Raw genomic sequence first — 15,104 nt, 5'->3', positions numbered from 1 at the left:
AGGCTAGCAAAAGACTGGGAAGCGACCAGCTAGAGAGCAATAACAGTCATGAACATGCATTAAAATTAATCAACACCGAATGCAAGCATGAGTAGGATATAATCCACCATGAACATAAATATCGTGAAGGCTATGTTGATTTTGTTTCAACTACATGCGTGAACATGCGCCAAGTCAAGTCACTTAAATCATTCAGAGGAGGATACCACCCTATCATACCACATCACAACCATTTTAATAGCATGTTGGCACGCAAGGTAAACCATTATAACTCATAGCTAATCAAGCATGGCACAAGAACTATGATCTCTAGTTGTCATTGCAAACATGTTTATTCATAATAGGCTGAATCAGGAATGATGAACTAATCATATTTACAAAAACAAGAGAGGTCGAGTTCATACCAGCTTTTCTCATCTCAGCCAGTCCATCATATATCGTCATAACTGCCTTTCACTTGCACGACCGAATAGTGTGAATAATAATAATAGTGCATGTGCATTGGACTAAGCTAGAATCTGCAAGCATTCAATAATTAGGAGAAGATAAGGCAATATGGGCTCTTTTGTCAGATCAACAATAATGCATATAAGAGCCACTTCAACAATTCAATTATGGTCTTCTCCTATCGATCCCCAAAGAAAAGAAATAAAACTATTTACACGGGAAAGCTCCCAACAAGCAAAAGAAGAACAGGAAATCTTTTTGGGTTTTCTTTTTAATTACTACTACAAGCATGGAAAGTAAACTAATTAAAAGCTACAACTAATTTTTTTGGTTTTTCTTAAGGTTTATCAAACACACAAGAAAGCATAAAAAGTAAAATAACTAGCATGGATGATACAATGAAAAAGTATGAGCACCGACATCTAGCAATGAGTGTGTGAACATAGATGTAATGTCGGTGGGAAATACGTACTCCCCCAAGGTTAGGCTTTTGGCCTAAGTTGGTCTATGGCCACGGCTGGCCTGGCGGATGTCCATAGTAAAAGTTGGGGTCGTACTGCGAAGAAGAAGACTCCAATTGCCACTGGTTGGCAATCATCTCCGGATCCCACTGGTAATTAGACTGTCGTGGAGGATCAACTTGTGGTTCCGGCTCTGGCTCTGTGGCTGATGTAGGGTTCCGATAGGCGTGAATAGCCTCTAATGGAACAAGGTACTGGCCTGCAGATAAATCAAACAAGGAAGGAGCAGGCAGGGTGATATTCTCAGGATGATGTTTATCAAAGAACAATTTGTATTTAAGCTCTCCTTCCCTATTCTTAACAATAAAATCATGTGCCACCATACTCTTATAATCTAAATACACACGAGGCAACACTTTTTCTTCCTTCTCATAATGCTTAATAGGTATGTTAAAATGTGCAGCTAGGCGTGAAGCATAGATGCCTCCAAAGATGGGGGCCCTTTGTACGGTTTAGACTTAACCGTTTAGCAATAATGCCGCCCATACTAACAGAGTTATCACTGAATAAACCATGGAGCAAAATAATAATATCAGGAACACTAAGGTTTCCACAGTTTCCGCGACCAATTAAGCAACGACTAGCAAACAATGCAAAATAGCATAAAACAGGAAAATGTATGCTAGTGATTCGTGCATCGGAAACCTTCCTCGTTTCCCCTACAGTGATGATATCAATAAACCCGTCCACATCGCTGCGATGTGGTTCCTTTGTCGTGCCCTCGAAAGGGACCAAACCAACCCGACAAAAATCATAAAGTGACATCTCCTTATGCTCATCATATAAATAAAACTCCATCGTATGTGGTGAGCTCCTAGAATGGAAATGAAAGTTTTGCACAAAGATATTTGTGAGTAGGAGATACTGATCGCGTTGGTCGTGGAGGAAAGCGGTGAGGCCTGCATTCTTAGCCAATTCATAAAAATTGTTATAAATCCCGGCTGCTCTCAAGAAATCATTCGAAGGCCATTCACACGACCGAACCTCCGCGGTGCGAGGCAGATTATACTTGGGCTTATGTGCCTTTTCCTTTGATCTTCGGCTTGATGAGCCCCTCAAAAGTCTCTTCATTATTTTCTAAAAAATTATGAAATTTTTAGTAACTTCAAAATAAAAGTAAACCAAACTCAATAATATTGATAGCAACTACTCCTACAACTGCCTAGAGCCTATATCATGCATCAAAACTACTTGGAACCATATAAATTTGACATGCAAACTCAAGAACATGGTCCCCTAGGCAGCAAAAATTTGCAATGAATAAAGCACTGGAACAAAAACTAATTGGACCAATGGAGGAGTCACATACCAAGGAACAATCTCCCCAAGCAGTTTTGTGAGAGGTGCTTTGAGCAAGGAGATCGAAAATGGCAGCAAGATGAGCTAGAACTCGTGCTTGAGCTGGATATTCGTGTTTGGGGGAGGAAGAAGGAGAGCGTGGGTGCAGGAAAAAGTGGAGAAGGGCCACCGTGGGCCCACGAGGTAGGGGGGCGCGCCCAGGGGGTAGGGCACGCCCTCCACCCTCGTGGGCAGGTGGGTGACCCCCCTGTTGTTTTCTCAATGGCTAATATTCTCAAATATTCTAGAAAAAATCATATTTAAATTTCAGGGCATTTGGAGAACTTTTATTTTAGGGGTATTTTTATATTGCATGGATAATCAGATAACAGACAGAAAAATACTATTTTTATTTTATTTTATATAAATAACAGAAAATAAAAGGATGGTACAGAAGGTTGTGCCTTCTAGTTTCCTCCATCTCATGATCATCAAAAGGAATCCACTAACAAGGTTGATCAAGTCTTGTTGACAAACTCATTCCGAATAACATGGAACCGGAGAAATTTCGAATAACACTATGTTAACTCAACGGGGATATGCACATCCCCAATAATAAGAATATCATATTTCTTCTTGACAGTAGGAAGAGGAAATTCAAAACCTCCAAATATAATCGATGGAATTTTTTCAATAGAGTTGATACTATAAACTTGAGGTTGTTTCCTCGGAAAGTGTACCGTGTGCTCATTACCATTAACATGAAAAGTGATGTTGCCTTTAGTGCAATCAATAACAGCCCCTGCAGTATTCAAAAAGGGTCTTCCAAGAATAATAGACATAATATCGTCCTCGGGAATATCAAGAATAACAAAGTCCGTTAAAATAGTAATGTTTGCAACTACAACAGGCACATCCTCACAAATACCGACATGTATAACAGTTGATTTATCAGCCATTTGCAAAGATATTTCAGTAGGTCTCAACTTATTCAAATCAAGTCTACGATATGAAGAGAGAGGCATAACACTAACACACGCATCCAAGATCACATAAAGCAGTTTTAACATAGTTTCTTTTAGTGGAGCATGGTATAGTGGGTACTCCTGGATCTCCAAGTTTCTTAGGTATTCCACCCTTAAAAGTATAATTAGTAAGCATGGTGGAAATTTTAGCTTCCGGTATCTTTCTTTTATTTGTAACAATTTCTTTCATGTACTTAGCATAAGGATTCATTTTGAGCATATCGGTTAATCACATACGCAAAAAGATAGGTCTAGTTATTTCAGCAAAGCGCTCAAAATCCTCATCATCCTTTTTCTTGGATCGTTTGGGAGGAAAAGGCATAGGTTTCTGTACCCATGGTTCTCTTTCTTTACCATGTTTCCTAGCAACAAAGTCTTTTGTATCATAACGTTGATTCTTTGATTGTGGGTTATCAAGATCAACAGCAGGTTCAATTTCTATATCATTATCATTACTAGGTTGAGCATCATCATGAACATTATTATTAATATTGTCACTAGTTTCAGGTTCATTACCAGATTGTGTTTCAGCATCAGAGATAGAAATATCATTTGGGTTCTCAGGTGTTTCAATAACAGGTTCACTAGAAGCATGCAAAGTCCTATCATTTTTCTTTTTCTTCCTTTTAGAAGGACTAGGTATATCTATATTATTTCTCTGAGAATCTTGCTCAATTCTCTTACGGTGGCCTTCAGGATACAAAGGTTCCTGAGTCATTCTACCACCTCTAGTCATAACTCTAACAGCATTATCATTATTTTTACTATTCAATTCACTAAGCAAATCATTTTGAGCTTTAAGTACTTGTTCTACTTGAGTGGTAACCATAGAAGCATGTTTACTAATAAGTTTAAGTTCACCTTTGACATTAGCCATATAATCAACCAAGTGTTCAAGCATATTTGAATTGTATTTCAATTGTCTACCAAAATAAGCATTGAAATCTTCTTGCTTAGCCATAAATTTATCAAACTCATCTAAGCATGGGCTAGCAAACATAGTAAATGTGATTTCAGCTTTATCATATCTATAGAGAGAATTTACCGTTACTACCTGTGTCAGGTTATCAAGACCATGAGTTTCTTCAATAGGTAAAGGATTAAGATCATATGTTTCTTCAACAGGCGGTAAATTAAGACCATGTATTTCTTCAATAGGAAGTAAATTCTTAACATCTTTAGCTTTAATACCTTTTTCTTTCATAGATTTCTTTGCCTCGTGCATATCTTCAGGGAGAAATAGAATACCCCTCTTCTTCGGAGTTGGTTTTGGAATAGGCTCAGGAATTGGCTCCGGAGGTGTCTAATTATTTTCATTTGTCAGCATATTACTCAATATAATTTCAGCTTCATCCGGTGTTCTTTCCCTGAAAACAGAACCCGCACAACTATCCAGGTAATCTCTGGAGGCATCGGTTAGTCCATTATAAAAGATATCAAGTATTTCATTTTTCTTAAGAGGATGATTAGGCAAAGCATTAAGTAACTTGGGAAGCCTACCCCAAGCTTGTGGGAGACTCTCTTCTTCAATTTGCACAAAATTATATATCTCCCTTAAAGCAGCTCGTTTCTTATGAGCAGGGAAATATTTAGCAGAGAAGTAATAAATCATATCCTAGGGACTACGCACACAACCAGGATCAAGAGAATTAAACCATATCTTAGCATGACCCTTTAATGAGAACGGAAATATTTTAAGGATATAAAAGTAGCGAGTTCTCTCATCTTTAGTGAACAGGGTAGCTATATCATTTAATTTAGTAAGATGTGCCACAACAGTTTCAGATTCATAACCATGGAAAGGATCAGATTCAACCAAAGTAATTATATCAGGATCAATAGAGAATTCATAATCCTTATCAGTAACACAGATAGGTGAAGTAGCAAAAGCAGGGTCAGGTTTCATCCTAGCATTTAGAGATTTCTTATTCCATTTAGCTAACAACCTCTTGAGTTCGTATCTATCTTTGCAAGCTAAAATAGCTAAAGAAGCTTCTTTATCAAAAACACAACCCTCAGGAATAACAGGTGAGTCTTCATCATCACTTTCATCAGTATTATCAGATTCAATAATTTCATTCTCTCTAGCCCTAGCAAGTTGTTCATCAAGAAATTCACCAAATGGCACAGTAGTATCAAGCATAGAAGTAGTTTCATCATAAGTATCATGCATAGCAGAAGTGGCATCGTCAATAACATGTGACATATCAGAGCGAATAGCAGAAGCAGGTTTAGGTGTCACAAGCTTACTCAAAATAGAAGGTGAATCAAGTGCGGAGCTAGATGGCAGTTCCTTACCTCCCCTCGTAGTTGAGGGATAAATCTTAGTTCTTGGATCTTTCAAGTTCTTCATAATGATAAGAAGATATAAATCCCAAGTGACTCAATGAATAGAGCTATGCTTCCCGGCAACAGCGCTAGAAAATAATCTTGATAACCCACAAGTATAGGGGATCGCAACAGTTTTCGAGGGTAGAGTATTCAACCCAAATTTATTGATTCGACACAAGGGGAGCCAAAGAATATTCTCAAGTATTAGCAGCTGAGTTATCAATTCAACCACACCTGGAAACTTAATATCTGCAGCAAAATATTTAGTAGCAAAATAATATGATAGTAGTGGTAACAGTAACAAAAGGTAACAATAGTAAAAGTAATGTTTTTGGTATTTTGTAGTGATGATAGCAATAGCAACGGAAAAGTAAATAAGCGAAGAACAATATATGGAAAGCTCATAGGCAATGGATCAGTGATGGAGAATTATGCGGGATGCGGTTCATCATGTAACAATCATAACCTAAGGTGACACAGATCTAGCTCCAGTTCATCAATCTAATGTAGGCATGTATTCCGAATATAGTCATACATGCTTATGGAAAAGAACTTGCATGCCATCTTTTGTCCTTCCTCCTGTGGCAGCGGGGTCCTATTGGAAACTAAGGGATATTAAGGCCTCCTTTTAATAGAGTACCGGAACAAAACATTAACACATAGTGAATACATGAACTCCTCAAACTATGGTCATCACCGGTAAGTATCCCGATTATTGTCACTTCGGGGTTAACGGATCATAACACATAATAGGTGACAATAGACTTGCAAGATAGGATCAAGAACTCTAATATATTGATGAAAACATGATAGGTTCAGATCTAAAATCATGGCACTCGGGCCCTAGTGACAAGCATTAAGCATAGCAAAGTCATAGCAACATCAATCTCAGAACATAGTGGATACTAGGGATGAAACCCTAACAAAACTAACTCGATGACATGATAGATCCCATCCAACCCATCACCCTCCAGCAAGCCTACGATGGAATTACTCATGCACGGCGGTGAGCATCATGAAATTGGTGATGGAGGATGGTTGATAATGACGATGGCGACGGATTCCCCTCTCCGGAGCCCTGAGCAGACTCCAGATCAGCCCTCCCGAGAGGTTTTAGGGCTTGGCGGCGGCTCCGTACCGTAAAACGTGTTGAATCCTTATCTCGGATTTTTTTCTCCTCGAAGCCAAATATATAGAGTTGGAGTTGAGGTCGGAGGAGCTCCAGGGGGCCCACGAGGTAGGGGGCGTGCCCCCCACCCTCGTGGACAGGTGGTGGGCCCCCTGGCCTTCATCTTTTGCAAGGATTTTTTATATTTTCCGAAAAGTTGTTCCGTGAAGTTTCAGGTCACTCCGAGAAATTTTGTTTCTGCACATAAATAACACCATGGTAATTCTGATGAAGAAAGCGTCAGTCTGGGTTAGTTCCATTCAAATCATGCAAGTTAGAGTCCAAAACAAGGGCAAAAGTGCTTGGAAAAGTAGATATGACGGAGACGTATCGGTCGCTGAGGGCGCCGCTGGCGTCCCCTCTGCCCTCGTTGGTCCGCCCCGGTCGCCGGTCGTCCCAGCGGTGGTAGGGGGTGGTGCAAGGCGGGGCCCTCACCTGGAGATATGAAGCACGGCCAGTACCTATGAAGCATGGCCCAGTGCATGTGAAGATCATGGCCCGTGACACTCTCATGTAATAATGAGTGCGGCTGTACACGCCCGGAGTCTCCGGAGAGCCGCCCTCGGGCCTCGGGGGCTCCCTCCCATGACTAGTGGCAGCACTTAGCTCCGCGCTGGTGAGAAGACGTCGAAGACTAGACTATGCGCCGGACGCGGCCATTTGCTTTGGATTTCTTTTCTGTATCCCTACCTTCTGGGTTTGGATTTAAGTTGAAGTTGAATTTTCATTTGATGCGTGCGGGGGGGGGGGATACCTTTTCTCGTTCGAGTTATTTCTCACGGTCTCGTTCTTGCCTTATTTCGGAGTTCGCGCCAGTCGCTCCCCCCTCGTGGGCCCCTCCCGAGCCGGCCTGGGCATGAAGTAGCCACACGGGTGGCGGGATGTGGTGGCCGCTCGCTTATCACACGGCCCTCTCGGGCGTGGCGATGAATTCGTCAGGGGCTCCTCAAAAGCCGGCAGTCTCTTGGGCCGGTTTTGGGCTCATCCAAGCTAAGGTAAACCGCAACAACAACATTTCCCCAACATGCATAAGCTCATGAAGATGTGTACTCAATTTAGCATGAAAGGATAAAAGCTGCGATTATTTACATGAGGGGCTCCCCCTCTCAAAATGCTCTTACAGTCTTCCACGGCCACGCCCAAGTTTTTACAGGGAAACAAGGAATCAGTCGGATACATCCCTCGCCGCGTCCCCCATGTCATCCTCAGACGCATCGCTTGCGTCGCTGTCGCCATCGTTGGCATTGCCTCCACCTTCGTCGGCATCGACGTCGCCGTCATCAACCACGTGGCCTGCGTCTGCTGCAACCACAACCCCGTCATCGTCAGAAGCGAAGGCCCTGACCAGTGCATCCACGTGGTCTTCAACCCTCCGCGCCATGTCACCCCGGATGGCTTCTAGCACGGGAGCGATAGCGGCGTCAAAATCGAAGTCGAGATCAATGTTCCGGAGGTGGATGAAGACGCGGGAGAACGCGCGCCCAAGCAGACTGCGGCTTCTCTCTTCCACGAGCTGGTGATCCCTATTAGACTAGGCTTCCAAGCGCGTCACCACGTTGGTGAAGAAGGTCAAGTGACTGGCGTAGTCACCGGAGCGGAGGGCGGTGCATTCTTGTCACAGATGAAGCCCAGGGCGGCATTAGCACTGCTCCGGAGACCCTGGAGAATGGGGGCGTGCTCGCGCTCCTGCTCCACCGTTGAAGCACCTCCTCCCTGTTTTGCCAGGCGATGGCCTCGGCGTCATCAACCCGCCTCTGAAGAGAGAGCAGCTCGGCGTGGGAGGAGGCCAAGTCCGCCTACGCCGTGACCAGGGCGGCAGCCGTGGCCTCCTCATGCCTCTCCGCCTCATCTGATCTGGGCCGGGGAGCGGCGGTCCTGCCCGCTGCCCCAGTTCCCGCAAGCTTCAGCTAAAAAGATGGGCTGGCCTTCAAGATCCGCGCGAACCTTGGCCACCCGGCGGTCGACTTCCTCCTGGACTTGGGCCTCGCGAGCCCCGACGACATCCTACGCTTGGGCAACTAGACGCTCCCTCGTCTCCAGTTGGTCGAGCTCGAGGCTGCGCTCCACTGCTTCCAGAGCCAACACCTCCTCGCGCTTCCGGACCTCATCTTCCTCAGCAGGTGTCCCCCTTAGTGCCGCGAGGGCGGCCTTGCGCGCCTCCACTTGCTGCTCGAAGGACGCACTCCAGGCGTGGAGCTCCCACGCGTGCTTCTCCGCAGCCTCGCGACGGCAGTCAGCTTCACGAGCCTTCTCTAGGGCCCGGGAGCAGGCCTCACGGGAGGCCGCGAGGGAGGCCTCGGCCTTCACGTTCTCTAGCTCACGTTGGTGACGCCCGAGGTTGATGGCCACTTTCATCGTGTGCCACTCCTCCGCCAACCGAAGACCCTCGGCCTCAAGGCACGCGTCAACACCCTCAAGTTCTTCGCCGAGTCGGTTCATCGTGTCTGTCGCCTCCTGGAAGAGCTCATGGCGGACGACGCTCCGCCCGCGCTCGAACTCGAGTGCACAACCCATTTCGCCCTCCGCCATAGGGGTTGTGGGTGGCGCCCCGTGCGGCACACCCCCTGTCATCAGGGGGCTGGGGCTGGGGCGGCCTCAAGCGTCAGCCGACCCTCACGAGGGGCCTGAGCCAAACAAGGCCCGCTGCTTAAAAAGACCCCAGGGTCGAGGCCAGCAGCTGCCGACCGAGACCAAGGGGGAGCCCTTGGCACGCCCATTGTGCTCCGAGCGAGGCCCGAAGGAAGGACGTCAAAGGCGCGAGCTCGGGGCGCCTTGACGATGGACCAACTCCCACGGCTGACGCCGCATCGTGGGCATCACCCGAACCTACGGTGCTGGAGTTTGGCTGGTGCGATAGGATGAGAGGGAGCTGCTTCTCAGGAGATTTCATAGTCCCCGTAGGAGGAGTCCTGAGGGAACAATCGTCAGGAAGGGAAGACGGCTCACAGAAGATCACCGAAATAAGGTACTTACTCGTCAACGGCGATATACTTTCGTCGCTTCAACGGCCCAAAGATACCACTACCGCTCGGTGATCCTTTCCTTTTCCGGAGCTCCTCAAAGTCCACGCAAAGCCGACCGAAGCGCTGAACGTGGCGGCTAGTGCGAGCTGAAGCCGGAGAAGTGCTCAAGAGAACGACTTTAGTGGTGCCCTGCTGCGGCGAACAGTCGGGCGCCGTTTCACCGCAACCTCCCGAGGCCTCCGTAGTTTCGGCCTCGGGAGCCACGTGCTGCATCGCCTCAGCAACCGGCGTTCCAGAATCACAGGATCCTAAGGACGACGCCTCGGGAGCCCCGGGCGGCGTCCGCACATCAGCACTCGTGCCGCCAGCCTCCGACGGCGCTCGTCACCCTGCACCCACATTCGTGGCGAGCCCGGCACCAGCGACGGAGAGGCGAACCACGCTGGCAGGATTCTCATGGGACCCCACCAGGCCATCCGGACGCAGCCCCCACTCGTCAAAGGAAGGCATGCTCCTCGCGAATTCAGCCTTGTTCCTACAGCGGTACAGCAGACAGTTCTTCCCAAGCAAGTCGTCCGGCGAAGGGGCACCTGTCAGGACCTTGAGCACCGTTTGCCATGCCCCAAGGTGGAGTTCGGACTCCTGAAACCTCATGTGGTCATGACTGCTGAGCAGGGTCCACATCGAGCAAGAATGGCATTGAAGCGGAGCAACCCGGTGCCTGATAAACTCCCTCACCACCATCGGCGCGGTCACGCCGCGGTCCTTCAGCATCCTTAGCCAGAACCAGACAGGAGCAAGACGGGGGCTCGCGAGCCTCTCATGGCCCCAGCCAGAGTGGGGAACAGCGGGCGCTGACGGGGCCTTGAGCAGGGGGCTGAGCACACCAGCGCCGAAAAATACCCACCGTGTCTGAAACCCACTCATAGAGGGAGGAAGCTCGAAGTCGATCCCCGTGCCCGTCGTTGCAGCCACGGCCTGGAAGCTCACGCACCCCGAGCTTTGCCAGGGATCGGTCAGATGCAATGAGAAGAAATGACGGAGAAGGGCCACAGAGGGAGCGATGCCCACCATGGCCTCACACACAAAGGTGAAGACAGCAAGGAGAGTCACGGATTGGGGGTCGAGATGCAGCATATGGATCTAGTAGTGTTCAAGCACTATGTTGAAGAAGGCGGAGAAAGGGGGAATCAGGCCCGCCCAAAGGGCGTCGATAAAGATTGGGACCTCGGTGACCGTCTGAGCAATGAGAGCGCGAGACGCGGGCCAAGCCACCGTCTCCCCCCACACGTTGAAGCTGGTGGCGAGCATGGGACGCACATTGTCCATGGCCTCGTCGTTGAGCACCAAGGATCGGCCGACTGTAGGCTTGGTGGCTAGAGGCGCACTTGGCGTAGAGAGTGGCTTATTCCCCTTGTCAGCTTGTTTTGGCGCCATGGCGATGAAGCAGGCGGAGTGTAGGTTAGATTGGAGAGGAGGGGTAGAGTCTCGAGGAAGTAGAAAGACTGTGGAAGCAAGGCGTGGGCAATGGGAGAATAACTATGTAGGTTGCGAGGGCCGCATAGCCAGGTGGGTTCAAAGGCGGCGTGGGGAAGCGGAGACGCCCACGTCCAATAAACTGCCACGCGTCAACCGAGGCTGAAGCCAAGCCCAAGCGCGCCTTGGGACCGGGGGCTACTATCGGCGTCCTAGGAACGGGGGTCCCCAGACTTGCCTGCCTCCGGCCCACGGTGTGGCTGGGCTGGTAGGTTTATACGGCCCATCTTCATCAACAAGGCATTCAAGACCCTCGCGAGGGGCCAAGCCTCGCAGGTGGACGACGCAAGACCTCCTCAGGAGCGGCCTTTCCAGGCAGGCTCGCGAGGGGCAGAGAGATCAAGGCAAGGCAAACCTCGCGAGGTCCTCGTGACGTGAGCCATGACGATCGAGACCAGGCGGGCGCCAGCACGTGCAGTGTCCTAGTTTCCTCTTTGGTGCCAAGGGAGCAAGAGCAGGCGCGGAGTACCGAGGCATTAGGCAAAGGTTTCCATATTGGTGCAACGAGACCAAGACCAGAAGGACAGCAGGACGGAGGTTGCCATGGAGCCCAAGACGGCGTCACCACCAGAGCCTTTGGCAGGCGAAGACCACCTTTTGTCATGATAACTTGTACTAGTTGTCCCCTTTCTAATCGGCCGTTGTTGGCTCCCTTCCTGCTTAATATTTGGGGAGAGGACCAGGGCCTATATAAGTAGAACTAGCCACCACAGTGAAAGAAGAGGGAAGAGAGAGGACAAGGGGACGAGAGACAAGTGAGGATCAACCTCAGCACAAGTCCACCAAGCACAAGAACACCTTAACCTCAGGAGGTTGTTCTTCCCTTGGTAACTGTTATTCATCAGCCCAAGAGGCAATCCACCACCACCACACTGGAGTAGGGTATTACACCAAAACGTTGGCCGAACTAGTATAAATCTTGTGTCTTTCTGTGTTGTGAGTTCGTTGAGTTCATCTGCGATATCTTAAAGAGCTAGGGCGTGGATCGATAGGGAGAAAACCTTCGTGCGGACCCCAGTGTTCGAACCTCAAGGGTTTGCCAGAACCCTGATCCGACACATACACATCGAGATCGATGATGTGTACATTTACCACGCGCACAATTTCTTTGGTTTGTGTCTCTTTTGTGTAGGCACCCATGAATACTTGCCAACCTCGCAATCCCACGATTTGATAAAACAAGCTCTAGAGAGCAATGATGACTTTGGATCCCATGGATTCTCTTTCCCACCGCTCTCTTCACGCAGAGACTTCGCGCATTCATTCTACATGGTCCTCACAAGGTTATGGGTGATTGTCCATTACATATTGTATGCCCATCTTGCCATGTTCACTTTGCATGATATGCTCATTACTATGCCTCTTCCATGCATTCCTGACCCATGCTTTGCATTACAGATGATGATTAATTATCATACTTGTATGTGTACTTGCTAGCTTGGTGGAGATATTGCTTGTTATTGCCATGTTTGCTTTGTGCCCCATTCCTATGATGATACTATGATCTTGCTTTGTGTTCGTGCTTGTGATATGTCATGTGTATTGCCTATGCCTATTATTTGCTCACATGACATGATTGCCATGATTTCCTCTAGTATATTGCATCTTCGCACTACTAGCTTGCACGACTTGATTACTATGATTGCTTGCCTTGTTGCAGCACCAATGATTCATACTTTCTCCTTTCATGCGGTTGATGACAACTATCTACATGCTTTACACATGATTGTTATTGCTTCTTGTCATATATCTCTATGTGTTGCCTCTCTCATGTTAGACAATTTGCCATGTATTGAGTGCAACAATGATTATAATCTATACCTACTAATAAAGCAAGGTGCCTTTCACTAATTTTTTCATCCGTTCACCCATATTATATTTTTCAGATTTATTTTCTAAATCCAAGGTGGTACTATTTTTTATGGCCCGTCCTAAAAATTATACCAAAAACGTTTAGAAAAAACGCATGGGCCACATTCACAGCACGCACTTAAGCCTCCTTCCCGTCTAGGTCCCAGATTGACAACCCACAAATGTATTAAAAAATAACGGCCAGTCACGGATTCGAACCGAACACCTCTTACTTCATATCATAGGTGATTCAATGCAACAAGCAACTTGGACAACTAATTGTTGTGGCTAAAACTAGCTTGTATTATATGTCTATGATTTCAAACAGGACTGGGCCTCGGGCTGCTGGCCTCCACCAGCGCACGTATATATAGCATCAATGTACAAAAAAAATTCTACCACTAAAAAAGTATGCCGTGATAAAAAAATGTATTGATGCGGTTGTTGCACCGCTAGGCCTACTGAGCATAAAATCGCTGCAAAAAAGCATAAAAGGAATGATGAATAGAGGATTGTGCAACCATATTTCATGTTAAATTGTCCCACCTTGCTTCTTTAGACCGACTCTTTTCAGTTTATATACGTTCGCAGTTGAGTTTGAATATCAGCAAGATCGCTAAAATAGGCAATCAAGACCCTTAATTAAAGGAATCATGGGCTGTCTTGGAGGGTGTATTAAAGGAATGATGAATATAGGATTGTGCAATGGAAAGATATTCACGTACATGCAAGAATAGATCATGGACGTGCACCCTGCATGCGCAGGATTTGTGGGCTGATGTGACGGTGTATTAAAGGAAGGATAGATTGAAGGATTGTGGAATGGAAGGATATTAACATACATGCAAAGCATGGATAAGCATGGATCGTGGATGTGATGCAAGGCCCTTATGGGAAGGAATCGACTATGGAATTAATGGGCTTGAGAAATCTATATCTACCCCTATTGTGAATTTCAAGAAAAATCCACCAATTTCGAAAAAAATGTTCGTCTATTCTAAAATTGTTTGCCCATTCAATAGAAAATGCTTAAAAGTCGTTCACAATATAAAAAATGTTCATATTTTTAATGTTTGTAAATAGTGAAAAATGTTTTCAAATTTGTAAAAATGTTCACAAATGATCGAAGCTATGTAGTTAAACAGTAATGCTTCTGAGTCTTTGTGACTATATACCCGCATGAATTTTGAAGAATTAACTGTCGGGGTGGATCGGAATATTATAGTATGTTTTTAAAAAATGTTTCTCGAAATTCAGAATAATTCTTTGAATTACCAGGTTTTTTGACAACCACGATATTTTTTCGAAAATGTGAACATTGCTTCAATTTGTGAATAAATTTTAAAAAAGAAATATTTTCTTGCATTTGTGAACAAATTTTCAAAATTCTGCAATGAGATGTGAGCAAAATGTGGTCATCGCCAGTGAAGATTATGAAAAAAAATCCTCCCATTGCAAATATATTTGGAGATTGGCCCCATAGCATTTTCACATATATTTGGAGATTTTGCCATATTTCTTGTGAAGCATGCTTGCCTTCCTTCTTTGCACCATCTACCTAGTGCCATGAATATTGGCATTGTTGCATCATATTATTCATGCATTTGTGCTTCTAATGGTTATGTGCAAGAGAAGAGAACCATCATGATGGATGATGTGTTTATCTACCATGCACATACATTCTTTGCTTTCTTTCGTGCATGTGTAGGATACTTGGACTTTGTGTCGACTTCCGCTTCATGTGAGTTGACCATTCGAGCTCTTGAGAGAGAGCCTCATACATTCGACCATGACTCGCTTCTACACCACCTTTCCTACCACTTTGGCACTATGAAGAATGCACAAGGACACGCCTTCAAGGTGACATCTTTCTTGAGCATGGATATTGTGGATCATACTACTTGTGTTGCTTGCACCATGAGACTTATTGTTCATCTTGGACCACTTGATTGCACACATGTTAGAGATCTTGCTTTGACTTGTT

The sequence above is a fragment of the Triticum aestivum genome, chromosome 4A (assembly GCF_018294505.1).
Source record: "Triticum aestivum cultivar Chinese Spring chromosome 4A, IWGSC CS RefSeq v2.1, whole genome shotgun sequence".
Lineage (NCBI taxonomy): Eukaryota > Viridiplantae > Streptophyta > Magnoliopsida > Poales > Poaceae > Triticum > Triticum aestivum.
The sequence above is the reverse complement of the archived record's forward strand: the minus strand, read 5'-3'. Positions refer to the sequence as shown.